Source organism: Rhinoderma darwinii, chromosome 3 (assembly GCF_050947455.1).
Source record: "Rhinoderma darwinii isolate aRhiDar2 chromosome 3, aRhiDar2.hap1, whole genome shotgun sequence".
NCBI classification, from domain to species: Eukaryota; Metazoa; Chordata; class Amphibia; order Anura; family Rhinodermatidae; genus Rhinoderma; species Rhinoderma darwinii.
The window spans coordinates 150316261-150343699 of record NC_134689.1 but is presented as its reverse complement, the minus strand read 5'-3'; the positions used below and the strand labels follow the sequence as shown (position 1 = coordinate 150343699).

General features: G+C 42.9%; 1 long non-coding RNA gene across 1 annotated transcript; it reads left to right on the top strand.

The window, feature by feature from the left end:
- The first annotated feature begins 21620 nt into the window (after positions 1 to 21620).
- On the top strand, positions 21621 to 26526 carry LOC142749181 (uncharacterized). The gene is made up of 3 exons (XR_012882385.1): positions 21621 to 21678; positions 25843 to 25910; positions 26352 to 26526. It is a non-coding gene; the product is annotated as an uncharacterized LOC142749181 (long non-coding RNA).
- The last annotated feature ends 913 nt before the right edge of the window (positions 26527 to 27439 follow it).

The window sequence follows — 27439 nt, the reverse complement described above, 5'->3', positions numbered from 1 at the left end:
GGTGGGCCATTTATATGGATACACCTAAATAAAATGGGAATGGTTGGTGATATTAACTTCCTGTTTGTGGCACATTAGTATATGGGAGTGGGGAAACTTTTCAAGCTGGGTGTTGACCATGGCGGCCATTTTGAAGTCGGACATTTTGTATCCAACTTTAGTTTTTTCAATGGGAAGAGGGTCATGTGACACATCAAACTTATCGAGAATTTCACAAGAAAAACAATGGTGTGCTTGGTTTTAACGTTACTTTATTCTTTCATGAGTTATTTACAAGTTTCTAACCACTTATAAAAAGTGTTCAAAGTGCTGCCCATTGTGTTGGATTGTCAATTCAACCCTCTTCTCCCACTCTTTACACACTGATAGCAACACCGCAGAAGAAATGCTAGCACAGGCTTCCAGTATCCGTAGTTTCAGGTGCTGCACATCTCGTATCTTCACAGCATAGACAATTGCCTTCAGATGACCCCAAAGATAAAAGTCTAATCGGGAGACCTAGGAGGCCATTCAACTGGCCCACGACGACCAATCCACTTTCCAGGAAACTGTTCATCTAGGAATGCTCGGACCTGACACCCATAATGTGGTGGTGCACCATCTTGCTGGAAAAACTCAGGGAACGTGCCAGCTTCAGTGCATAAAGAGGGAAACACATCACCATGTAGCAATTTCAGATATCCCGTGGCCTTGAGGTTTCCATTGATGAAGAATGGCCCCACTATCTTTATCAGAAACTTGTAAATAACTCATGAAAGAATAAAGTAATGTTAAAACCAAGCACACCATTGTTTTTCTTGTGAAATTCTCGATAAGTTTGATGTCACATGGCCCTCTTCCCATTGAAAAAACTAAAGTTGGATACAAAATGGCTGACTTCAAAATGGCCGCCATGGTCAACACCCAGCTTGAAAAGTTTCCCCCCTCCCATATACTAATGTGCCACAAACAGGAAGTTAATATCACCAATCATTCCCATTTTATTTAGGTGTATCCATATAAATGGCCCACCCTGTATTTATCCATAAAATCATATTATGTACCATTCTTTCATTATTCGCAATCTATTTGATACAAATATCATCCTCTATGATAGAGTGGTCCCATATACATATATATGATATATATTATATGCATGTATCTATTGGATACAATGTTAAAACAATCCCTGTTCTCTTCTGCAATAGGAGCATATGATGGGATCTGACATGTATCGCTATGGGGATGAGTTACAGATACACATAATATACTGAGTTTGTGGTCACATACAATTATGCTTTATGCATTAGATACCGTTAGTATCGTACTAGATATTCATATAGTTAATTATTATTATATTATATCACTTACCAGTCGAGTAATGTCAGTTTGGGATAGATACGAGGTATGAGAAAACATAGTTGCCCTATTTCAAGATGGCGATATACATTGTGAGTGAGTATCACGCATGCGCGAATGGACGCTATGCGTCATAACGCACACTAATGTCTATTAGGATGTGACGGTCTATGGACATGCGCAGTGGACAGTGTGGGACGCCAACAGCCGATCCAGCGAGGTTAGGATGTTTTTAATGTTTAATATATACACCTGTTGTGATACTATTCACATGTCACCACACATATGTAGCCTATCGTATTGATTGGCCTTATTAATACAATATGTTTACACTATTCACATGTACTATTTGATATGTATATCCCTATGTATATATGACTATACCCATAAGGGATCCTATTGACAGAATATTGTGTATGTTAACTTTACAGTTTTATCACTATTTTATGAAATGTGTGTAATTGTATTCATGATTTTGAACTGCATATATATGTGCTTTGTGTGTCACACTGTTATGCTTGAGAAAGGCTCACACTGAGCTGAAACGTCGCACGTGGAATAAAAGGATAATTTTTTCAAATATTTGGTAGTGCTGCCTCACTTTCTTCTGCCTATATTGAGGGGTCAGTCTGAACTGTGACCGAAGAGGCGTGCACCCAACCTAATCTTCTTGATCCTGTGCTGCTGATCTGTATGTATTTACTATATGGACAGTAATGTCAGGAGCTTTCCAATGCCAGAGTCCCCAGGCAGAGCATCGCAAACAGGGATGATAGAGGTTATATACAGGGATGATGGGCTTATATACAGGGATGATGGATGGTTTATACAGGTATAATGTGGGATATATACAAGGCTGATGGCTGGTATATACAGGGATGAACAGTGACTTCAGGTGTTTCCGCAGGGCCATTCCCGAGGCAACGTATCCCATTGTATGCCATACAGTGGGAAACGTTTTGGCTGAATTCAATAAAATCCAGGGCATTAACCGGTCACTGCCTGCTCGATGGTTTCGTTCACTGTAACTCGACGTCCGTAACAAAATCAGTTACTGCGTACAGTGTACAAACATGAGCGCCACACTTTCCGTTGCCCACCCCCGGTAATGGAGGTGGGGCCCAATCTCTTTGGCTGTATGGGGCCCAGAAATTCCTGATGGTGGCCATGAGTTGCACTATAAGGGCTTGTCCACATGTAACGGATTTGCTGCAGAAAATTTCCGCAGCATTTCCGCATCAATTAGCAGACAATCCACTACAGAAAATACGCACCATTTCATGAGTTTTTTCACAGTGAAAAATAGTGCAGATTTTAGGTGCGTTTTTTTTCAAGGGCTGTGTGATGGTGATATTTCTTCTTCCTGTGATCTAATTTCCACCCTCTGTAAGAAATTCTACAGCGTTTCTGCAGCAAATTACGCAGTACATCAGAAAAACCCAGGCAATCAGTCCACTTTCCGCAACAGTAAATTACATGCTGCGGAACTAAAATTAGGCACCGCAGGTGAATTTCTGGACTGAATTTTTCCGCAGCGTGTGGATGCCATTTGTTTAATCACACCCTCTTTGCTTCTACTGTTTTCCGCTGCGTATTTTCCATCCGCAATTCTGGATGAAACATATGCAGCAAATCTGTTATGCGTGGACAAGCCTTAAAGAATCTCCATGTTGCCCAGGTCTTATATAAAACTTCTGTTAGAGAATTGAAGCTCAGCCAAATATGCACCATACAACATGATAATGACCCTAAATATACCAAAAAATCCACCAAGGTATGGAGGGAAAAAAATCATCATCTCTTGTTTAAAGTGACAAAGGGTCGGAGGTAAGCGGTTGTGCTTATCTTGTGGTGTTGTGCTAGGAGCACAACACCCAGAAGTGCCTGTATGGTGTCAAAGGACTGCAGCTGGTAAATCCGTGCAGGGGCTGTCAGGGCTCCCTCAGTAGATCAAGATAGATGGAGAAAAAAAAGAGGATAAAATTCTGATAAAAGCGCTGTCCAAATGTTGTGGAATTTAAGAATTCAATACAAGGCAAGAGTTTAAATAAGATATATGTTTAATGGATAAGAATGATACGCGTTACGAGATCGGACCGATCTCTTCATCAGGCAAAGAAACATACATGTTGCTGGAGAACCCAGCAGGGTTTAAATAGCTTAAAAAGACCGCCAAAAAGAACGTTGCTGGGGTCAAAGGTAAAAAAAAACAAAAAAAAAACAACAACTTTAATAACAATGCAATTGAACAAATACCCACAATTGATTATATCATAGAGACTGTACACATGAACTTTATTAGTGTTCAGCAGTGTATGTGGCTCAGTATAGGAGAAACATGAGAGAGCTTTTGCCATTGTGCTCGTGGAAATAAAAATAAAAAAATTCCGCCACCATTACGGTCATTGACATTTCTAACCATGTGATCAAAGATTAAAACTTCAAGGGCTGGGAATACTGTATATCATACTAACAGTTAAGGAATGTTCCGGAATATGTTGCTGCCGTTTACAGTGTGGATCGAAGGATGTGCGTCTCCATCGCTATGGAGATCGTGCGCGAACGCTCGGAAGCTAGGAGACAGGTTGGCGTCTCTGGTTGCTAAGGAGACGGGTTACCGCCTCTTACACAGTTTCAGGTGTCAAATGATTGTTTCAGTGACCTCATTGAGGCCCATAGGTTTGAGGGTATCTAATTTGTAGATCCAAAAGATCTTCCATTTACATAAATTCTCGCAATTGTTACTGAGGGAGGGGTCTATTTGTTCAACTGGAGTGATCAAAAAACAATTAAAATCTCCCTTATGTTCGGTAGTGCAATGACGTGATATGCTGTGCTGCATAAATTGTTTCATACAGTTTGACCTATGTTTGTTGAGGCGACAGTGTAGGGGTTGTATTGTTCTACCTACATACTGTTTTTTACAGGTGCATCTAATTAGATAAATAACATTTGATGATTTACAGTTGAGGCGATGTTTGATGGGGAAGGAGGTTCCTGTGGAATTTGATTTGAAATTGGTAAGTTGGTGGGTAATGGTGTTGCAACAAAGGCATTTTTTTTACCCCACATTTGTAGCTCCCCAATGCTCCAATTTTATTCTCAGAGGGTTTATGTTTATTCCAGTGTTGTACTCTGCTGGGTGGCAGTATGTTTTTTAGTGTGGGGGCACGTTTGAAAGTTATTGTGGGTCTGAGGTATAATTGATTCAAGATATGGATCCAATTCAAGAATATGTGTCTCTTCAAACTCTCACAGATTTTTTTATGTGCTATGTTGTAGGTGGTAATGAAATTGAGATTATTAGCAGTTGGCATTGTAGTCTGAGTCGGGAAAGGGGATTTTTTTTTTTAGGAGCTAAATGTATAGGTATACGTTGGGAAGGGGTTAAATGAAGGTCAAATATTAACAAGTCCATAGGGTATCTTTACTGTTTCACGTGACTGTATATGCCAATCAGCGCAATTGCTACCTTACGCTGTGACGTCACTCACTTCCTGCCCCAGGTCCTGCATCGTGTCGGCCACATCGGCACCAGAGGCTACAGTTGATTCTGCAGCAGCATCAGCGTTTGCAGGTAAGTAGCTACATCGACTTACCTGCAAACGCCGATGCTGCTGCAGAATCAACTGCAGCCTCTGGTGCCGATGTGTCCTCGCTCGTCCGACACGATGCAGGACCTGGGGCAGGAAGTGAGTGACGTCACAGCGTGATCTCTCGAGAACACGCTGTGTGTCTGCACTGCCAGAAGCTGGGCGTTCTGAAGAGAAGTGGATGATACTTCTCGTCAGAACGCCCAGTTAGTAAAAGTAGTAAAAACGCCCCGATGTACGCACATAATACACGCCCAGTTGGACTTTTACTTTAAACACGCCCACTTGGACTTTTGCAAGCCTCATTTGCATAAATACAAAAATGGTTATAACTTGGCCAAAAATGCTCGTTTTTTAAAAATAAAAACGTTACTGTAATCTACATTGCAGCGCCTATCTGCTGCAATAGCAGATAGGGGTTGCAAAATCTGGTGACAGAGCCTCTTTAAGAGTGTATTCACATGGCGTAGTTTTGCCGCCCATCTGAAAACCGCTCTGAAAAAACGCATATGTTTTTAACATGATTTGCTGCGATTTTTCACTGTGTAAATACACCCTTAATAGACAGGTGTTAAAGAAAGCACAATGCTTGGAGGAAAAACATAACTGCATGACTTGCTGCCCTTGTTGGAAACAAATCTGTATCCTCTGGAGAAGTCCGTTAAGCAATGATTTCTGACTCGATCTCATGACAAAATTGGTCACCATAAGGCTGGATTCACACGAGCGTGGCGTTTTTGCGGACGCAAAAACGCGGCTTTTTTCGCGCGCGCAAAAACCACTTGACAGCTCCGTGTGTCATCTGTGTATGACGCGCAGCTGCGTGATTTTCGCGCAGCCGCCATCATAAAGATGAGGCTAGTCGACGTCAGTCACTGTCCAGGGTGCTGAAAGAGTTAACTGATCGGCAGTAACTCTTTCAGCACCCTCGACAGTGAATTCCGATCACCATATCGAACAACCTGTTAAAAAAAAAAAAGACGTTCGTACTTACCGAGAACTTCCCTCCTGGCCATTGTCTTGGTGACGCCTCCTTGGTGACGCGCCTCTCTTGACATCTGGCCCCACCTCCCTGGATGACGCGGCAGTCCATGTGACCGCTGCAGCCTGTGCTTGGCCTGTGATTGGCTGGAGCTGTCACTTGGACTTACTTGTCATCCCGTTCATGTATATTGGGATCGGAAGTCACTGTCCAGGGTGCTGAAACAGTTTAACGCTTTCAGCACCCTGGACAGTGACTATCTCCTGACGTCGCGTACCGGAAATTTTTTTGCCGGGTTCGGCCAAAACGAGTTCGGCCGAACCCGGTGAAGTTCGGTTCGGTTGTCCCGGTTCGCTCATCTCAAAGACACTCCGTTTGGATGTTTGTAAACAGAAAAGCACGTGGTACTTTTCTGTTTACATTCATCCTTTTGACAGCTCTTGCGCGAATTACGCAGTTCGCACGGAAGTGCTTCCGTGCGGCATGCGTGGTTTTCACGCACCCATTGACTTCAATGGGTGCGTGATGCGCGAAAAACGCTGAAAGAACGGACATGTCGTGACTTTTTTTCAGCGGACTCACGCTGAGGAAAAATCACGGACATGTCAGCACGGCCCCATAGACACATATAGGTCCGTGCAACACGCGTGCAAATCACGCGCGTTGCACGGACGTTTTTCCCGTTCGTCTGAATAAAGCCTAAGGGTATATTCACTTGTGGCAGGTTGTTGCAAAAATGTCTGCGTCTGAAAACCTGCTCCATACTTCGGAAAAATGTGAAAGGAGAACCTCCTATCTTTATATATATATTTATTTATTTTTTATAAAAATGATGATAATGATCGTTCTTGCTCTGGAGTGCACCACCTTATTGAATCGTAAAAATTGTAGGTATGGGGAAGAGGAAAAGTAGAGTACGAAAGATCAATGTCGCTTTCAATTATTCTTATTTTTATTGATACCGACTGTTATAGGAAAAGGAAGTTGTTGTGCAATGTCCCCTTTGTTTTATTTAATGCACAACTAAAAATTTATGTTCATGTTCATTTATTACAAATATTTTTATGTTTCAAATCCCATTGATTGAGAAAGCCATTATGTGGCTATTCATTATCAGTGGAAAAAAGGAGAGAGTACTCCAAAAAATGCTTATTGTTATGATTATAACTTGGTTCGTAGGTTCACATAGCCATAGGATTGTAGCTGCAGTCTGTATTTAGACAAGCAGCTGTGACGTGCTGCACCAGAAGAAGGTTGTTATGTGTGTCAGAGCTTGTGTGTTGTCTCAGATGGCCCAGCAGCGAGACCGGGATCACAGCTCTGACTGCACCAGGAGAAGGTAAGGGTATGTTCACACGGCCAAATTTCAGACGTATACGAGGCGTATTATGCCTCGTTTTACGTCTGAAAATACGGCTCCAATACGTTGGCAAACATCTGCCCATTCATTTGAATGGGTTTGCCGACGTACTGTGCAGACGACCTGTTATTTACGCGTCGTCGTTTGACAGCTGTCAAACGACGACTCGTAAAAATACAGCCTCGTCAAAAGAAGTGCAGGACACTTCTTTCAGACGTTTTTGGAGCTGTTTTCTCATAGACTCCAATGAAAACAGCTCCAAAAACGAGTTGGTAAAAAAATAAGTTGGTAAAAATGCGAGTTGGTAAAAAAACGTCTGAAAAGCAGGGTCTGTTTTCCCTTGAAAACAGCTCTGGATTTTCAGACGTTTTGGTTGACTACGTGTGAACATACCCTAACTCTCCCAGTCCCTAATTGTGTGTGTCAGGACTCCATGTATTATCCCAGGTGTCTCTGCTCCAGGTCCTGTCAGCCGAGCAGTGAGACCGGGATCGGGATCGCAGTTTTTCACTGCACTAAGAGAGATCAAGGCTTTCAGTTCGCGTCCACACACATATAACCAGTGAGGCCGAGATCATGAGCTGTATCACGCTACTAACATTCGAGGTATCAGCCGTGAATGCTGTGACGTCACCAGCACTCGGTGGCTGAGCGGCATGAACGAGTGGTGTCACCACTATACTCACTCGGTCTCGCTATACTAAGAAGCTTCATTTTTGGATATGGTAGGATTAGTTTATATTGCATTATGCTAATCTCTCCCTCATATTCCTTTCCCTGTTATCTGGTCGGTATTGTCCCGACGTACGTTTCGCTGACCTAAGTCAGCTTCTTCCGGGGACTCCGACCGACCAGATAATAGGGAAAGGAATATGAGGGAGAGATTAGCATAATACAATATAAACTAATCCTGCCACAGGAGTGAACCTAGCCTCTCTGCTGCCTGAGGCGAACTATAAAAAGACGACCCCCCCCACCCCCCCCCCCAAATCTATCGGAGTTTTTCTCATTACTAGTTTTACACAAACACGCAATATATAAATTTTTTAAATAGGAAAACATTTGTCGTTTTTTGTTAGTCTTGTTTGAGGTATAGAAAAGATTTAAAGAATTCTTCTTACTGTATTACTTTAGTATCATAGATCAATAACGCAGCATTATCACTGAAAATGTTTTAACACATCTTCTTACCAATTGAGACTTCAAGGCCTGTTTTGAAGCGGCCAGACTGGGCTGGTTTCTTTGCTCTACCTGCTGTATTGTAGTGGTCTGCCTGTGCTGGCTCGATGCCAGTGGTGGATTAATATGACCTTAGGCCCTGGGCTGTGCATAAGATATCTGCCCACACCCTACACTTAAGTCTCACCTACATGTCAAAGTACATCACATGCCACTCTGCAGACTGTCTCTTAGCCTGATCATCTGCTGCCACTCACACTTCCCCACAGCCCCCACCACAGTAATGTACATAGATTGTAAGACCAACATTACAAATAATACCGCCATACTGCTACTGAATAATACCCCCATACTGATACTGAATAATACCTCCATACTGTTACTGAATAATACCTCCATACAGTTACTGAATAATACCTCCATACTGTTACTGAATAATACCTCCATACTGTTACTGAATAATACCTTTATACTGTTACTAAATAATATCCCCATACTGTTACTGAATAATACCTTTATACTGTTACTGAATAATACCTTTATGCGGTTACTAAATAATACCCCCATACTGTTACTGAATAATATCTCCATACTGTTACTGAATAATACCTCTATACTGTTACTGAATAATACCTCCATACTACTACAGAATAATACCTCCATACTGTTACTGAAAAAAACTACCAAACCATGATAACATATTACTACAACATAGTGTCAGAAAAACCCCACCATACGGTTAGTGAATAAAACACACTATATATAGACCAATATTACCACCATACAGTTACCTTATATAGGTAGATGCCAGTTATACACAAGATATCTGCAGACCATATAAGTGATTACAGTATAGTTATATCGAGTGACTCACAGGTGACGTCTTCTCGCTCACTTTCACCTTTTCTTCTTTATCCAGCCAAGACCGCAATGACAACTTCTCCCGGACACGATTTCCTAAGCCCTGCAGAATATGACACAGATATCTTTGACTCCTTGCTTTTCTAGCGCACTCCCTAACTATTCCCTACCTCTACACAAACTCCCTATACATACTATACTAGGTGCCCCACACAGTAATAGTACACACACCCTTTTGTTCCCCCAAAGGTCCCACACAGTAAGTGCTACTTTTGTTCCCCTACACAGTGTTAGTGTCCCCTTTATAACTTACTCAGTGATAGAGCCACTTTTAGGGCCCTCACCCAGTAATAGAATTCCCACTCAGTACTCATACCCCTTTATGTCCCCACAGAAATAATGTCTCCACTCAGTAGTAATGCAGCCTTTTATGCCCCCATTCAGTACTAATGCCACTTTTTCTGCCACACTCAAATGCCTGCTTTATGCCCCCACAATAAGGATGCCCCCTTTTTATTACCTAATAGACTTATGAATTTTAACTGAGTTCCGTGGCCCGGCGTGGATGGCATGATGCAGTGAGGTCATCGTGCCGGGCAGTTGACATCATCAGCATGCTCCCGATCTCTTGTAGGCCTCAGGTCTAAACCAGGCTGTGGCCTACAAGAGCAAACGGCGGAGCAGGGAGCCAATGGCCAGGGGTTGGCTGGCAAATTTTAGTCTGCGGAGCAAGCACACAGCACTGGCCCAAGAGTAGCGGCCTATTCTGGAGGCACTGGCCAATTGGCGAGTTTGCCCCCGCTGCAGAAGAACTCTGCTACCTGTCAATGGAAAAATCATCCGCCAGGAGGAAAAATGTCTCTTGATGGCGGAGTACTAGAAAGCCTGACCTGGGAATTAGACTTTCTTGTACTGCACCATGGGGAAACATTTTTCCCTCTGGCGGATGACTTTTCAGTTGACAGGAAGCAGTTACATAAAGGGGAATTATTTTTCCTTGACCTCTAGTTTCTATTGTGGCAAATTTACGTTTTTTAAATTTTTATACTGCTTTTTTTTGGTAGGTTCCGCTGGAGTGTTTGGACTACGTCGTAGATTCATTGGACTACTTCGATGATCTACTAAAATTGTGAAAGAGGGTTGCATGGGGGAGTTTAGATTTCAATAAAAAAGTTTTTCTTATGTCTGTTTTTTTTAATACTTTATTATGGCCTTAGTAATGGCTGCTGTCTGATTGAGAGCGTCCATTACTAAGAAGGGGCTTAGTAATCCGATCCAGTCCCATACCCTCTGAAGCGACGGTAAGGCAGCAGGGTGGCCACAGGCTGGTTTTACCAGGCTGGGAAGGGATAAAAAACGTGGCCCTTCCCACGCTGGTGATGCTAGGCTGCAGCTGCTTTATTGTATCTGGCTGGTTATGAAAAATAGCGGGAACGTGTGTGGTCTTTTTTTAAAAATAAATAGAAAAAAAATTACGTGAGATCCCCTCCATTTTTCATAACCAGCCAGATACAATAAAGCAGCATATGTTTGAGGAAGGGGAAGGGGGAAGAAAGTATGTGATCTGTTATTAATAGTTAACTTTTATTGATATACATTAAAAAGAACAATTAAGCTAAAAGTCCAATGGTGCACCAAGGTATGTGTGAGTGACCCCCAAACTCACATACCTGTGGGCCATGTATAGTATGGTATGGTATATTGATAATTAGTAGATTGTGTTGCTATCAACAGTGCTTCAGTGAGGAAAACACTATTGTGCTTCCATGCATGAGGTCTAAGACTGCAGCTATGCAAATATGGGGGCAATGGTAGCCGATAGCACTACCATGCGGCTGTGCTGCAGCACAGTGTGAACGTGACCTTGCTAGGTACGCCCCCAGGTAAAGATCTAGGTGAACCAAAGCCTGAGCGTGTGGCGCAGTGATGGCTGCAGAGCTGTTAATTGTATAACAATGTGATCGCCATACTGAATGACAGAGGGCTGTGAGAAGGTAGAATGGGTTTTATTGTGAATCAGAAACAGTATGTGCAGATGTAAGGCAGCAGGTTGGGGTGTTGGAGACTGCTCGTGTAATATATCACGTCTGTAGGAACAGCCGGGGTTGCCTAGCTGTGGCCGCGCTCAGCATCAGCTGAGAGGCGGTATCGCAACACTCTGCCGAAGTGTGACTCAACTGTCAGTGGAGTCAGACTTGGCAAGTGTGATGATTCTCAGAACGGAGCGATGCCTCCAGTGCTGAGAGATCAAGGAGCCCCGCAGGATAAGCTGTCCTGCAAGGCAACAGCCCTGATCCCGTGAGTGCACCAATGACAGGATCGCACGGTGAATTCACCAGCGGTCAAATGGAGCGTAACGGCTGGTGAAAGTTCACACCCAGCTGCTAAAAAATGACAGCGGGGTGTGCTGCGCTGACAGCACGTTGGTGCTGTGAGCCCAATGTTAAGACCGCACGGTGGATTCACCGGCGGTCAAAAGGAGCGTAGCGGCTGGTAGGAGCTGACACCCAGCTGCTCGGGAGTAACAGCAGGGTGTGCTGCGCTGATAGCACGCTCGTGCTGTAAGTTAAACAGCCGACTGCTGTCAGCAATGCAGTGGAAGCAATTGATAGCGATTGAGCCTAGGTATGGCAACTATGGCCCTAAGTGCACCAATGGACATTAAAATGTTAGAGCACCCGACGCGCGTTTCGCCAGCATTCTGGCTTCCCCTAGAAGCCAGAATGCTGGCGAAACGCGCGTCGGGTGCTCTAACATTTTAGCACTGTTGATAACAACACAATCTACTAATTATCAATATACCATACCATACTATACATGGCCCACAGGTATGTGAGTTTGGGGGTCACTTACACATACCTTGGTGCACCATTGGACTTTTAGCTTAATTGTTCTTTTTAATGTATATCAATAAAAGTTAACTATTAATAACAGATCACATACTTTCTTCCCCTTCCTCAAACATATGACTTTATTGGGTGGTGCACACCAATGTGATCTGTTGACAATCTTGTGTGATAGGTGGTCTTCCACACATCTCCTCACAATAAAGCAGCAGCAGCCTAGCATTACCAGGGAGGGAGTGACTGTGAGACCCACCAGTCACAGCCCCGCTTGTAGCTTTCCCACGCTAATTAAGCACAGGAAAGCTACAAAGCCAGGAGTATACTGCAAGGGGGGGGGGGGTCTGGGCGTTTTACTGACAGCAGAGGGCTCTATAGGGGGGAATTATCCCCCCACCATAGAGCCCTGACTAGTTACTATACTGAAAGGTTAGGGGGGTCTGAGCATCTGACTGACTGCTCTAAAGGGGGGGGACAGAATCCCCCCCTATAGAGCTCTCTCCAGTAAGTCAGACCCTCCCCCACCCACACTAACCCTTCCATTATAGTGATGTGAGGGCTCTATGGGGTGGATTATTCCAGCCCCATAGAGCCCTTTGCTGTCGGTAAAATGCCCAGACCCCCCCCTTGCAGTATACTCACGGGTCCCAGTCCCAGTCCCAGCAAGGCAGGAACTTACCTCGTGCTTTTCGTCGCTCGACCGCTCCTCCTGCAGACTTGCTCCTCTCAGGCGGCATGTGCTGCGTCAGAGAGGAGGAGTGTTTCAGACGTTTGGCATGTCTGCTATGTGCGTCTGCATGGCCCCTCCCCCCGGTCCAGTCCGGACCGGACCCCCGGAATTATTATATATTTACTAAATTTCTTATCTTATTTATAGAAAAATACTACTTTCTACAATTTATCACGCCCCGCCCCCCCCCCCACGGTAGAGTCACACGTGGCAAACGTTTTCTGCGACTTAAAATACGTTCCATTCAGCTAAATGGAACTTGCAGCAATCCATGCACCTGTTGACGAAACAATTCAGATGATTGGAACAGATGTTCTGTTGCAGAACATTTCTGCAATAAAAATCTACCATGTGTGACTGCACCCTAAGAACTACGCAGAATATCTGACCTGGAACCCGCAGCACATTCTATCCGAAAAACCATGCCTCATTGTGGTGCGTTTTTTTTTTCAGTCGGGGGGGAGGGATGTGTCCCTCCTAAAGACGTCCGGTCTAGCCTCCCTGAATGATGCTGCAGCCGATGTGACAGATTCCGCTGCAAAAGTCCCAACCCTTGGCTTTCTGTTGCAGGATTTGCATTCCTATTGAATTCAATGGGGAGAACCCGCAAAAGAAAACGCAGCATAAATTGACATGAAGATTTAGATTCTGCACTGTTGGTCAATTTATTAGCTTTTTCGCTGTATTTTTTGCAACTGAAAATCTGCAGCACAGATAAATGTCGCAGAAATCTGCGTTTTTGCTATGCGTATTGCTGCAGATCTTCCGCAGTGGTCTTACCTGTGGATATAGTGTTAAAAAAGTATTATTGAAAAGTATATGTGCACCTGTGGACTAACTGCATTTTTGCTGCGGAAATGCTGTAAATACTGCAACAAAGTAAATCTTGCAGGTTTTATGCTCCGCTGAGAAACCGTTCATAAATTGACCTGTGATGCGTTTTGTTTCTTTTTAGTCCGTAACATGTCAATTTATGCTGTGAAATCGCATTGAATTCAAGGGAGAGGTAAAACCCGCAACAAATAGGAATGTTGCTATTTTTTGCGGCTGAGAAGCTGCGAATCTGCCGCAAAAATCGCAACTCATAAAATTAAGTTTTTTTTTTTTGTTTTTTTTTTTTTATTTTTTATAAATCAATAAATTTTTATTGAAAAATTTTTACAACTTTTTTCAAACAATATAAACCATCCTTGGTCCCAGAACATGGACCTGCGTACAATAATACATACAAGTGATATGTCATTGAAGGATATACATAATCATAACCAGAAAACAACCACAAAGAACTTAAGAACTTTACTATGCCATTTTCAAACCAATGTTAATATTAATTATGTCATAGTACCATCGAACTTTCTGCATTTAAGTGTAATACTTTGAATTTACCCAAAGCTCCCAATAACGTGAACTCTTGGCATACCCAGAGGGAGATTGCAAAAGCATGGATTCATGATGACATGCTATATTTACCCTGCCTATCACCTCTGATAAAGAAGGGGAGATAATTGATTTCCATGACTTAGCTATTGCCATTCTAGCAGCAATGAAGACATGGTGTATCAGTACCCGATGCTCCGCCATTATGTCTTCCAAGCCAATGTCTAAAATAGCCAATTCCAGGCAGAACGGAATAGATTCTCCTAAAATTTCAAGTATGATGCGAAAAACCTCCCTCCACAATACCTCCACCCTAGGGCAGGACCACCACATATGCAATGTGGAACCCAGGGAACCACATCCTCTCCAGCAGCCATTAGAACTGCCTTGGAATATGTGTGCACATCTGGAAGGTGTTAGGTACCATCTCATGTGGATTTTACGGGTGAGCTCAATATGGTTAACACATTTGGAGTGACGAGTAATCCAACTAGAGGCCTTCATCCATTGTGCCATGGAAAACGTAGAGCCCATCTCCCGTTCCCATCGTAATATGTGACCTGTCTTCCCCGAGGACTGTTTTTTCAAAATTAGATCATAGCTACAAGCTAGACCCTTACTATGACCTTGCCATTTGAACAGGAATTTATGGTATGGAGAAAGAATTGTGGGTTGAGCTGGGATGGCTATTGTTTGTATCATATGTCGTATCTGGAGATACTGGTAAAACATGGATTTATTTACATCATATTCCCTTACCAACTGCTCAAAGGATTTGAAGAGTTTTCCCTCATATAAATCTGAGAGGGCTGTTACGCCCAGCGATTCCCAAGTCTGCAAAAATACATGTGGGACCAAAGCTTGAAGCGCTTGCAATGGTATATGATCATTAGATAAGTACACCCAGCGATTTGCGCATACCTCCAATTTCCAGCATTTCAGTGCATCAGATGTGGTTACCAAGAACACCTTAGACCTATCTGTCCCCACATATGTCGCGGCCATCAAATTACGTATGGAGGAACGGGGAAACATCTCATTTTCCAACTGGGCCCAAAGTGACGGAGCCGAGGAGTTCCATAATGAACCTAACTGGTCTAGGATGGCTGCTACGTTATATGCCACTACCTCTGGGACTCCCAAACCCCCTTCCTTGACCTTCTGAAATAATAAAGATTTGGCTACCCTTGCTCTTTTATTATTCCAAATGAATTGGAGAAACATACGTTGAATTTGAGAGGTGATGCTAGTAGGTATTAACAGTGGAATAGTCCTACAAAAATACAAGTATTTGGGAAGCAGTAACATTTTAACCAAATTGACTCTAGCAATCCAGGACAACTGGAATTTGTTCAGTCTTTCACACTCCAGTCTTAAATCTGCTATTAGCCCTGAGTAATTCTCCTGCAGAACCAGCGACAACGAGGAGTAGAGTTTTATCCCCAGGTATACCAACCCTGATTCTGCCCATGCCAAATCAAAGTTGGACAAAGTGCGTTTCAATTGAGGATCTACATGAATTGGTAACATCATGGACTTTGAAACATTTAATTTATAATATGATACCTCTGAAAACTTAGAAATGATGCTGAGTAGTTCTGTCAGAGATATGAGGGGAGAAGTACAGGTCACAATAACATCATCTGCATATAAACCGATTTTGTGTTCTCTTCCTCCTACCCTTATACCCGAGATTTTTGTAGAATTTCGAATCATTTCTGCAAATGGTTCCATACATAGGGTAAAAATTAGTGGGGAAAGCGGGCAGCCCTGCCTAGTCCCATTAGTGATGCTAAAAGATCTAGAAAGAATCCCGGAAGACAGAACCCTAGCCGAGGGCGAGGAATATAGTGAAAGTATGGCTGATTTTATAAATGAATGGAAACCAAATTTGTCTAATGTGCTTTCCAGGTATTGCCAGTTAACACGATCAAATGCCTTTTCGGCGTCTAGAGAAATAAAGAGGGAGGCACTTTTAGATTCTCCGGCAATCTGTATAAGATCTAACATCCTGCGCGTCCCGTCACAAGCTTGCCGGCCCTTGACAAACCCTACTTGTTCTAGCGCTATTAGGGATGGTAAGCAATCATTTACTCTATTCGCCAATATTTTAGCATATAATTTTATATCACAGTTTAATAGGGATATTGGACGAAAGTTGGCCGGGGAATCAGGGGATTTACCCGGCTTAGGGAGTGTGACTATCGTGGCCTGTAACATCTCAGGGGGAGGTGCCTGCTTATTCGCGATACTCATAAAAGTAGATTGCAAATATGGAATCAGCGAGTCTGCGAAAGTTCGGTAGTACTCATTTGGCAGCCCATCCGGTCCCGGGGATTTATTTTGTTTAGATCGCAGAATGGTCAGTTTAATTTCTTCGACCGTAATAGGAGAATTTAATTGACTAATTTGGGCCTCTGATAACGTTGGCAATTGAATTTGCCTTAAAAAATCATTCACCCCCGCTTCGGATACCTCAGGGAGGTGCTTGTCCTGATTTAGATTATAAAGGGTACTGTAGTAAGACGCAAATGCGTCGGTAATCTCCTGAGGATCATACACTTTTGTCCCTTCTGAAGTGTTCAACCATGAAATTTTGGATTTAGCAACATGCTGTTTCACTCTTTTTGCCAGAATTTTACTGGGTCTGTCCCCTTGGATATAGAAGTTCCATTTGAGTTTTTTTAAAGTTTTCTCATATAGGAAAAGTTGGTGATTGCGCAGTTTGTCCCTAAAGTGTCTTAGCTCGTCACGTAATGTGGGAGACGGAGAAACTTTTAATTTTGCCTCTATATTCTGTATGTTGTCGATAAGGAATTCAAATTCTTTATTTCTTGCCCTTTTTGCTTTAGCCGCAGCCTGAATAAACAGGCCTCTTACAAACGCCTTATGTGTACACCAGAGGAGTTCAGGTGATGAGGCCGATGGGCCATTAATCTCAAAAAATTCTTTCAAAGCTAAGTCTATTTTGGCTTGGAGATCTGGGGAATTTAATAAAAATGTGTTCAACCTCCAAGATGAGCTCTGAGGTGTAATATAATGATCTGAGAGTTGAAGCATAATTGGTGCATGGTCTGACCAGGTTATCAGGCCAAGGGAGGAGTTCACCGAATTTGTTAACACTTCTCTATCCACTAGAAAATAGTCAATCCTAGAGTACACCTTGTGTGGGGAAGAATAGAACGTGTAATCCCTTTCAGAAGCATGCTGGTATCGCCATACGTCATGTAAGTCTTCCTCCTGCACCCAGGAACTCAAGTCATGAGACAATCTGTTATTTCCCCCAGAGCGATCTATATCCTTGTTTACCACTATATTAAAATCCCCACATAATATTAAACCCCCTTTCTGCACCGATTTAGCTTTTGACAGTACCTTTTTAAGGAAGGGAAGTTGTCGTACATTAGGGGCATAAACAGATACCAACGTGTATGAGAGGTTATCAATTTCACATACTAAAATAATAAATCTACCCTGTGGATCAGAAACAACAGAAATACATTTAAAAGCAAGTGACTCTTTTACCGCAATAATTACCCCCGCCTTCTTTCCGCTATTAGAGGCATAGTACACATGGGGAAATTTTTTATGTTTAAATAGATGGCAATCTTTAGAGGACAAATGTGATTCCTGCACACATATTACATCTCCCTTAGACTTGAATGCTTCTTTCCAAAGTAAAGATCTCTTGAAGGGAGAATTCAAGCCATGAGCATTTACAGAAAGTATTGTAAGACCCATTAAGACATAAAAGAAAAGTAGTTATGATTATGGCATAGCAAAGGAGAACCAACATAGAACATCCTACAACAGGAAACTTGGAAAAACCACCGAAATGAATATGCTATATAGCACATTCACTGCAACCAGGAAATTCCCTCTTGCAGGGAAAAGAAAAATGGAGGCAAAAGTTCAGCCTAAGAACTGTAGACAGAAAAGAACCGTCCACCTGAGAACTCCGAAAGCCTTGAAGTGCCGTTCATACCCTAGAAGCCTCAATTTTCAATCAGGCGGTCTCCGATCTGGTTTACTCCTTGCGTCCGACCACAATGGCGAAATCATCTCCGGTTTAGAAGGATTCCTAGGACGGGGATTTGAAGACGGGGACGCCATGAGCCCCCAAGAAATCAACAGGTCTTTTGCCGAGGTTGGAGAGAGGCAGACATGATGCGTGCCATTCCTGGTGATTATTAGTTTTACTGGGAATCCCCATTTGTACAATATGCCGTTATCTCTCAGAAGTTTTATCATCACAGCAAATTCTTTTCGGCGTAGCATAGTCGCCGCTGATAAATCCGGGAATAAAGTAATGTCCTTAAAACGGTCAGTTAGGTCAGGAGAGTTCTTCAAACCTCTGAGAAATTCATCCTTTATATGAAAGAAGTGGATTCGGGCAATTGTATCTCTTGGTAGGTGAGCGGCAATGTGCTTAGGTTTAGGGATTCTGTGAATTCTATCTATGGTGAGATCCAGGGCCGATTTTTGCGGTAACACGATTCCCATAAGATCCGTGAGAAATGTCGCTAGTAGATCTGGTGTGACCGATTCAGGTATACCTCTGATACGGACATTATTTCTTCTGGATCTGTCCTCCAGATCCAAGACTTTGGTGGATAAACGCAAAACTTCTTCCTCCAGCATGTAGTTCGCATCTATGAGCGAGTTATGAGATTTCACAAATTCCTCCAATTTATGCTCCACATGGTCGGTCCGCGAGGCAATGGCTTGTATATCTCCTCTTAAATCTCCAATAACTTGCCGTAAATCTGATTGGATTGAGTCTCTCAAAGAATTCAGAAGACGTTTTATCATATGCTCCGAAACCGGCTGAGAGTCCGTGTCATCCTGCGGGTCACGGTCTACAGAAGCATCCCTAGAAGATGGAGTTGGGGAGGAGGGAGGGAGGGAAATTCGGCGGTTCACCCCCTCTTGTTGAGAAGAGGACGAGGGAAAAAACTCTGTGAGCTTAGACGGCTTTGCTTTAGTATTCCTTTTAGATGTGCCCCCCATTGTGACACGGGAAATCTCTGTTTGATTCTAAGCTGCAACAATACTGAAATATCTTCCACAGAAGACCAATGTAATATAAGTAAATCTTCAGGTAGTCTCTTCTTGGAAGCGTAGAATTACTCCCACAGGTTTTAATCAGTGTCAGGGGAAAAGCAGTGCAGTGTCTCACTCTCTGTACTGTACCGATACACTTTTGTTGTTGCCACTCCCAGCCCTGTGGTTTTCTGCTGCTGACAAACTGAGTTAAGATGGCCGCTGGGGGAGGGGGGGTCGCTTTTCCTACAGGAGATTTAGCTGTAAATCCTCTCCCTGTACTTTACTCCTCAATAACTGTCGGCCAGCACCTCAAGATGTGCCCTTCTCCCTCCTCACTCACCCTGTCAAGACGCCGTTTACTGCCTTCCCAGCCGTTCCTGCACTTTCGCGCCGTTAGGAGGGGAAGAAGAAGAAGATGGCCGCCACCTTCCTCGGCCTCCACAATACAAGGGCCAGACCTTTCACCGGCGCCGCTCCCCGACACGCTGGACGGGACTCTGAGCACTGCCACGATCCACTCCACCGACCAGGGAACAGGTAAGACAGCTTTACCAGGTTTATTTGAGCCGGATTTGGCTTTCACCTCAGGAGCTCAGCGTTTATGCGACTCCTTCCATGTCCGTCCAGGCCACGCCCCCGACTCAAGCTTTTTTATTTTTTAACTTACAGCCCAGCCGTTGTTATAGCGTCACGAACCTCCATTCTGAGTACAGCCCAGTCTCCTGAGAAGACGTTTCATGGCTGTCGCCGCTGCAGCGGTCACATGGACTGCAGCGTCATCCCAGGAGGCCAGGCTGTACTCAGAGTAGAGGGATGGTCCCAGGGGCGTAGCTAAAGGCTCTTGGGGGGCCCCCCCTTGCAAACGTCTCATGGCAGACGACCCTCAGCTTTCAGCTGCATCGCTGGGTCTCCTAAGTGACTCAACAATGCAGCACGAGCAGCCAGGGGTGTCACTAAGGACTTAAAATGTCAGGGGAAATAGCCCCAATACATACACCCCCCCCCAAAAAAAAAAGTGTGTGTGTATATATATATATATATATATATATTAGCCATCATATCTATAACACTACGATCCTATAAACTATGGATAGGTTTAGATACAGTGGCTCAACACAGTATCACACATGATAGGATTAGATACAGGGCTCAGCTCGCTGACATTGCAGTTCCAGCGCTGGACCCAAGAAAGGTACGTATAAGAATTATTTTCCTTTTATGCGTTACTAATTATTTTTGTGTGTTTGTGTTATTTTACAGGTTCGATCGTTGGACTACTTCTGATTCGAGGACTACTTCAATGACAGCGTCATTTTTATTCTCAATAAAATGGTTAATGTGGGTTTTTAAACTTTATTACCACCTTAGTAATGGCCGCTGGCTGATTGACAGCGTCCATTACTAAGGCGGGTCTTAATGTTAGCAGGTGCAGAGGCTAACACTAACCCCCATTATTACCCCGGTACCCACCACCACCAGGGGTACTGGAAAGAGCCGGGTATGAACCAGTACCCAACCAGCTGTAGCGAAGGTCGGGTACCGGGGCGGCCGCAGGCTGGTATCGTTAGGCTGGGGAAGGCCAAAAACAGTAGCCCTCCCCACCCTGGTAATGCTAGGCTGCTGCTGTGTTGTATCTGGCCGGTTATGAATATTGCACCAGCGATCTAACGATACTTGGGGATATTGTGGTTGGCAAAGAGAAAATTAAGGGCATTCTGGCTGGCATGGAGGTCAATGTAACTGGCAAAAGAGGAAGTGAGGTATTTTGGTTATAATGGGGATTTTTGGCCTGCATAGAGGCGTTAAAGGCTTGTGGTCAGAGAGGTATTGTGGCGAGCATGTCATGATGCTCATTAAGCTGTAATACAGACATCCAAACTTTTGATATGTAGTTACTCTTTAAATATAACACATTTTGAAGCTGGCATGTACACAGTAAAGTATCTGCTGCCACTAACATGAAAAAAAGGAACATGTCACATTGTTTAAATAAAAATAGAAATCAACATTTATAGCAAACATACAGTAAAAGCATGAAAAGTATAAAAGTAAACTGTATTAACCCATTTGTCATCAGAACCCTACTCTCATTACATTAAAAGGAAGACAGTCTAAAAATAATAATAAAAAAAAAAAACTTGCCCGCAGTGCTACTACAAATAATTAGTTTTGGTACAAAAAAAGTGGCCTGGTTGCCCATAACAACCAATAATTTAGGTTGCATTATGATTATAGGTAGAATTCTGATTATTGTAACTAACATTGTGACATCATCATGGGGCTTATAATTCCCTACTGTGTACGTGCTTGATGAAGAAACTAGCAGGAACTCCGCTGTGCCTATGATCCTCGGTATACGTTTTCTTCATGTAAGTACAATGTTTCTTTTTTAGGCCTTGTTCACACAAAGTTTTTTGGCACTGACTTTGAAGCGGAAACCGCATCGGAATCAGCACCAAAAAGAAACAAAATCGCCCCCTTTGATTTCAAATGGGAGGCAGAGGCGTGTTTTTTTTTCCCCGGGCGGCTTATAGCCTCTTGCGGGGAAAAAAGCGGCATGTGCAGGTTTCCGCCTCTGACCTCCCATTGAAATCAATCTGAACCAGAAAAACTCCACTGCGCTAGTTTCTGAGCATTTTTCAAGTCGTTTTTGTCCGTGGTCCTTGCTTTACCTTCAATGGCCAAAAAATGCAGCCAAAAGGCAGGTCAAAGTCTGGCTCAAACTTCCAGAAGAAATTCTGAGGCTTCTGCCTACAAAAAAAACTCAGCAAAACCACACTGTGAGAATACACCCTAAGGGGGGATTCACACGAGCGTGTATTCGGTCCGTGCGGGCCGCGTGGTTTTCACGCGGCACGCATGGACCAATACAAGTCTATGGGGCAGTACAGACAGTCCGTGCTTTTTGCGCAGCGTTTGCTGCGCAAAAAGCGCGACAGGTTCAATAACTCTGCGTATTTCGCACATCATGCACCCATTGAAGTCAATGGGTGCGTGAAAACCACGCAGGTTGCACGGAAGCACTTCCGTGCGAACCGACTGAAACAGCGCACCAGCTGTCAAAAGGATGAATGTAAACAGAAAAGCACCACGTGCTTTTCTGTTTCCGACCATCCAAACGGAGTGTCTTTGCGATGAGCGAAGCCGGACAAGCGAACCGAACCCGGCAAAAAAATTATCGGTACGCGACGTCAGGAGATAGTCACTGTCCATGGTGCTGAAAGAGTTAAACTGTTTCAGCACCATGGACAGTGACTTCCGATCCCAATATACATGAACCTGTAGAAAAAAAAACGAAGTTCTGACTTACCGCTAACTCCCGGCTTCTTCCTCCAGTCTGACCTCCCGGGATGACAATTCAGTCCAAGTGACAGCTCCAGCCAATCACAGGCCAAGCACAGGCTGCAGCGGTCACATGGACTGGCGCGTCATCCAGGGAGGTGGGGCCCAATGTCGAGAGGCTCGTCACCAAGGACGCGTCACCAAGGCAATGGCCGGGAAGTTCTCGGTAAGTACGAACTTTTTCTTTTTTTTCAACAGGTTTTTCGATAGGATGTGTTCGGCATTCACTGTCGAGGGTGCTGAAAGAGTTAGCTCTTTCAGCACCTTGGACAGTGACGGCCGTCGACTAGCCTCATCTCTATGATGGCGGCTGCGCGAAAATCACGCAGCCGCGCATCAGACATGGATGACACACGCAGCTGTCAAATGGTTTATGCGCGCGCAAAATGCAGCGTTGTTTGCGCGCGCAAAAACGCAACGTCCGTCTGTATCTGCCCTAAGAAAGACACAACACTCGGTAATCGTTTTATTTATTTTTTTTAAAACGTAGATCGAAGTAGTCCAGCGTATCTACGACGTAGTCCAAACGGTCGAGCAGAACCTGTAAAACAAAAAAAATAAAGTTAGTAATATATCAAATAAAAATCTTCTCACCTCCAGCAGACGTCTGTCTTCTCCCTGCACTGCAATATAAACTACAGGTCAATGAAAAATAATTCCCTTAGGGCATGTCCACATACCGCTCAAAAAAACCCGACATGTAGACTTTTCAAATACACTAGCGTTCGTTGTGCAGTGCCATTTAAAATACAGGTGTTTTTTACGTGTTTTCTGATACGTTTTGTGCGTGCTTTTTGTCTGTTTTTTTGTGCGTAATTAGGACTCCCATTGTCGAGGAGAGAATTTGGCACATTTTACGTGCCAAAGAATTGACCCGACGCTCATTTTTTTCTGCAACGCGTTTTTGTTAAAGCTCGTTGTATGTACTAACCGCGCGCTTTCCCCTTGATGTAACTGGAAAGCTTAAGTGTTTTTTGACGCATCTTTCAGGGGGCTTTTTGCAAGTTTTTTGGCGCATAAGTATTACTCCCAATGACTATGGGAATATTTGATGTGCTTTTACGTGCTAATGAATTTACAAGACGCTTTCTTTTCCACAACGTGTTTTTCAAAAACGCTTGCGTAAAAAAAATCATGTTTTATGTACTAACGTCGCACCTTCCCATTGATGTGAATGGGAAAGTTAATCAAGTTTTTGATGCGTTTTTCGGTGCATGAAATGCGCCAATAAACACCGTGTGAATCTGTCAACTGAAAAGTCATTCACCACACGGTCTCCCTCTTGACTTTCATCATTTTTAGCCTTTTGGTGTGTCCTAGAGCTCTGCCAGCTGCCATTGTAAAAGCACTCCAAAAATGGGTACTGGACAATGCTTAGCAATTTGAGGACACCTTGTCTTGGCTAGGGGGGGGGGGGAGGGGTGTGAGTCTCCCTCCCACATTTACAGCAGCTGTAAGTCAGGCTGCTTTGCCTGATTCACCTTGCTGTAATACTGGGAAGTTCTCCCTCTTGTGGCCAACATAGGAAAACACGTCAAATTACTATTTAATTTTTAATACTTCCCACTTGTGGAAGAAAAAAAATAAGATACAGCAAAAAAAAAAAAAAAAAAAAAAAAAAAGTTAAAAATATCATAAAATAAAAATAAGTAACTTATTAAAAAACATTTTTTTTTACATTTTCGACGCATTCCATTTAAGAGGTTAGTGGCACCAGTGTTGTCTGGTATTCACGGATTTCCCTACATTCACAGAAACATGCCTGAGTAACCGAATAAAAAAAAAGGTATTTTTTTGAGAAATTAAGGAACTAGGTCTTATGTCTATCATCGCCTTTACAAGACCTATGCGGCCTCTCCTTCAAACAAGAAATCCTAGTGATCACCTCCTTTATATTTCCTACTCTGCTGGTGGAGTTGATGATTGGGTGTCAGTCACTATTTTAGAATCTCTCAGGTTTCTGTTCAAAAAAATAAATAAATAAAAAAGCACTAGGGCTATAACTATAATCCCTTTCCGTCATTTGACGTACATTTACGTCATAGTCGAGGGGGGTTTATAGAGTGGGCACATGGGTTGAGCCCGTTCCATACGCTGCTGTCCTGAGCTGTATGTCACAGCTGACACCTTGAACTAACAGCTAGTATCATACACTACGCACTAATATCCACCATCTTGGTCCTACAGGGCTCAACAGTACTAAAAGTACAATATATTGCAATACATAAGTATTGCAGTGCAATGTAGCAGCGATCTAACGATTATTTGTTCAAGTCCTCAAGTGGACTAAAAAAATAAAAGCCCTCACAAAAGCTCTATAGATGGAAATATAAAAAAAGTTATGGGTCCAAGAATATTGCAACACAAAAATCTTTTTTTTTTAAATTATTTTTTATTTAACAAGTGTTTTTATTTTGTGAAAGTGGTTAAAAGATATAAAAAAAAAAAATGATATAAATTTAGTATGGACCAGAATCGTATTGATCCGAAAACTAAAAATGGCTTCGGTAAGAAGGGGGAAGTACTCTATGCAACTACATTGGGAGTAGAAGTGTTAAGTCTGGAGTTGACAGAAGGTTAGGTGTTTGATATTGCACTTATACACAAGCAAAGCCTCTGACAATCTTGTGAGAGGTATAGGAAGTCCTAATATGTCCTCGTCGCTTCTATTTGAGAATATGATAGCCCTACAACACATGACGTGTTCTTAGAAAGTCAATGCCTTTATATTTGGAAAAAGAGTGCAGAAAGGGTGATGAAGTATTGAACAGTTGAGTGAATATTTCAAGACAAAGAACCACTGTGCTAAAGAACTTTCTTGGGGGCATGCAAAAGATCATGAGTGGCAGCTGTTCTGCCAATGGAAGAATGTCACAGATTTCAAAAATTTAGACGCTATCTATTTCACGCCTCTTTAGTACAATTCAGAACAAATCTATACACTGGCATACATGAAATAGTGTTAGATTGGAGGAATTAAAAGCCTAAACAAAGTCAAATATTTTCACGTTTCTCAACATATATTACCTGCCCTGTAAGTTCTCTAGTTCCCGGTGATGAAGCATACTCCGCATGTGTTCATCCATTTCCTGTATAAGAGAACTAATTAAAACATAATTTATATACACTACAGAAAAAAAACCTCTTAGCATGGCAATATTACAATGTGTGTGTTATCTGGTTTTCCATAGGACTGAAGGTAGAGCTGGAAAACTAATCGAAAAATAACCGAAAACGAAATTCAGTGCAATTAACTGACGTAATCTTGTGCATTTCGGATACTTCAATTATTTGTTTCCCAGTTTCATCTGTATCTCCGTCCTCACCACAGCTATGGGGGCATTATGCTGTGTGGAGGGCAGTTATGGGGGGCATTATACTGTGTGGAGGGCAGTTATGGGGGGCATTATACTGTGTGGAGGGCAGTTATGGGGGGCATTATACTGTGTGGAGGGCAGTTATGGGGGGGCATTATACTGTGGGGAGCGCTGTGTGGCATTATTCTCTCTGGGGAGCGCTGTGGGGCATTATACTGTAAGGGGCAGTGTCGGGGGGTAGATTATATACAGTAGTCAGCAGGCTCAGTGGATTAATGGCAATGGCGTAGCAAGCAAACAGGGGGCGTAGTATGTACAAAGGGGTGTGGCCTAAATAATGGTTATCGAGGATACATGTTCAATTAATAGTGATTTTGATTTAGGTCATAATCGCCCAACCATAACTAAAGGTAAATGGTGGAATGAAACATTCAGGTCTGCTACATCTGTAGATTGTGCCTCTCATATCAGAAGCTGGTCTGGTTTTGCCTTTATATGCTTGAATAAAGCTTCACGTAAAAGATGACACGTTGCATTGAAGACATGGGTGAATAAAATCAACGCTGAACATTTATTGGAGTTCTTTATTTCTTCATTATTGTTTGACCTGCTATGTAACATAATCTACCCTATTCAAAAATCGAGGACTCTGAATCTTGAACTACAAACTTGTTCTATAAGAAAGCCAATTGTACATGACTGTGTATGGAGCGTGGAAGAAAACACACACAAACATGGGGAGAGCATTAAACCCAAAACAGCAGAACAAATATCGACACCAACAGCCTTCCAAACTAAGCTGCAGAACTACTTAACTGGTTAAAGTGTTTTTTATTAGCGATGTGCATTTTTTTACCTTTTTGAAACTGTATACAATTTCGCACAAGATGCATTTTCGTTCCCGCACCATTGTGTTTGCTTAATGAAAACTCAAGCCATATCTGTCAAGATAAAAACAAAAGAAAAGATGAGCAATGATGACCCAGGACAACAAGCACCCAAGATTATAGTCCATTATTAAATCACACAGAAATAATGCAAATTTGGACCATTTCGGCCCACCATCGTTTTAACATTTGCAGTGATCATTCAGGATGGGCGAGGGCAGACTGTCTGGCAAAAATGTAATCTGTCAGGTTGGAAATGTTATGACGTTGTTAGCTGAAACTAGGGGTGTATGGCATGATCTGACTATTAGGATACATTCATACAACTTATTTTCAGGCTGTAAAGGCCCCAAAAAAAGGGACGCTGAACGCCTCCAAACAACTGCGCATTGATTTCAATGGGAAAAACGGCGTTTGGTTCCGACTGGGCAATTGAAAAAACGGCACATAAAAAAAACGCCCGGTAAAAACAGCTGTATGTCACTTCTTGAACCGTTTTTCATTGTCTCAATAGAAAACAGATCCTAAAACGTCTGTAAAAAACGCATAAAAAAAACGCTTCATGCTTTAAAAACGGCTGAAAA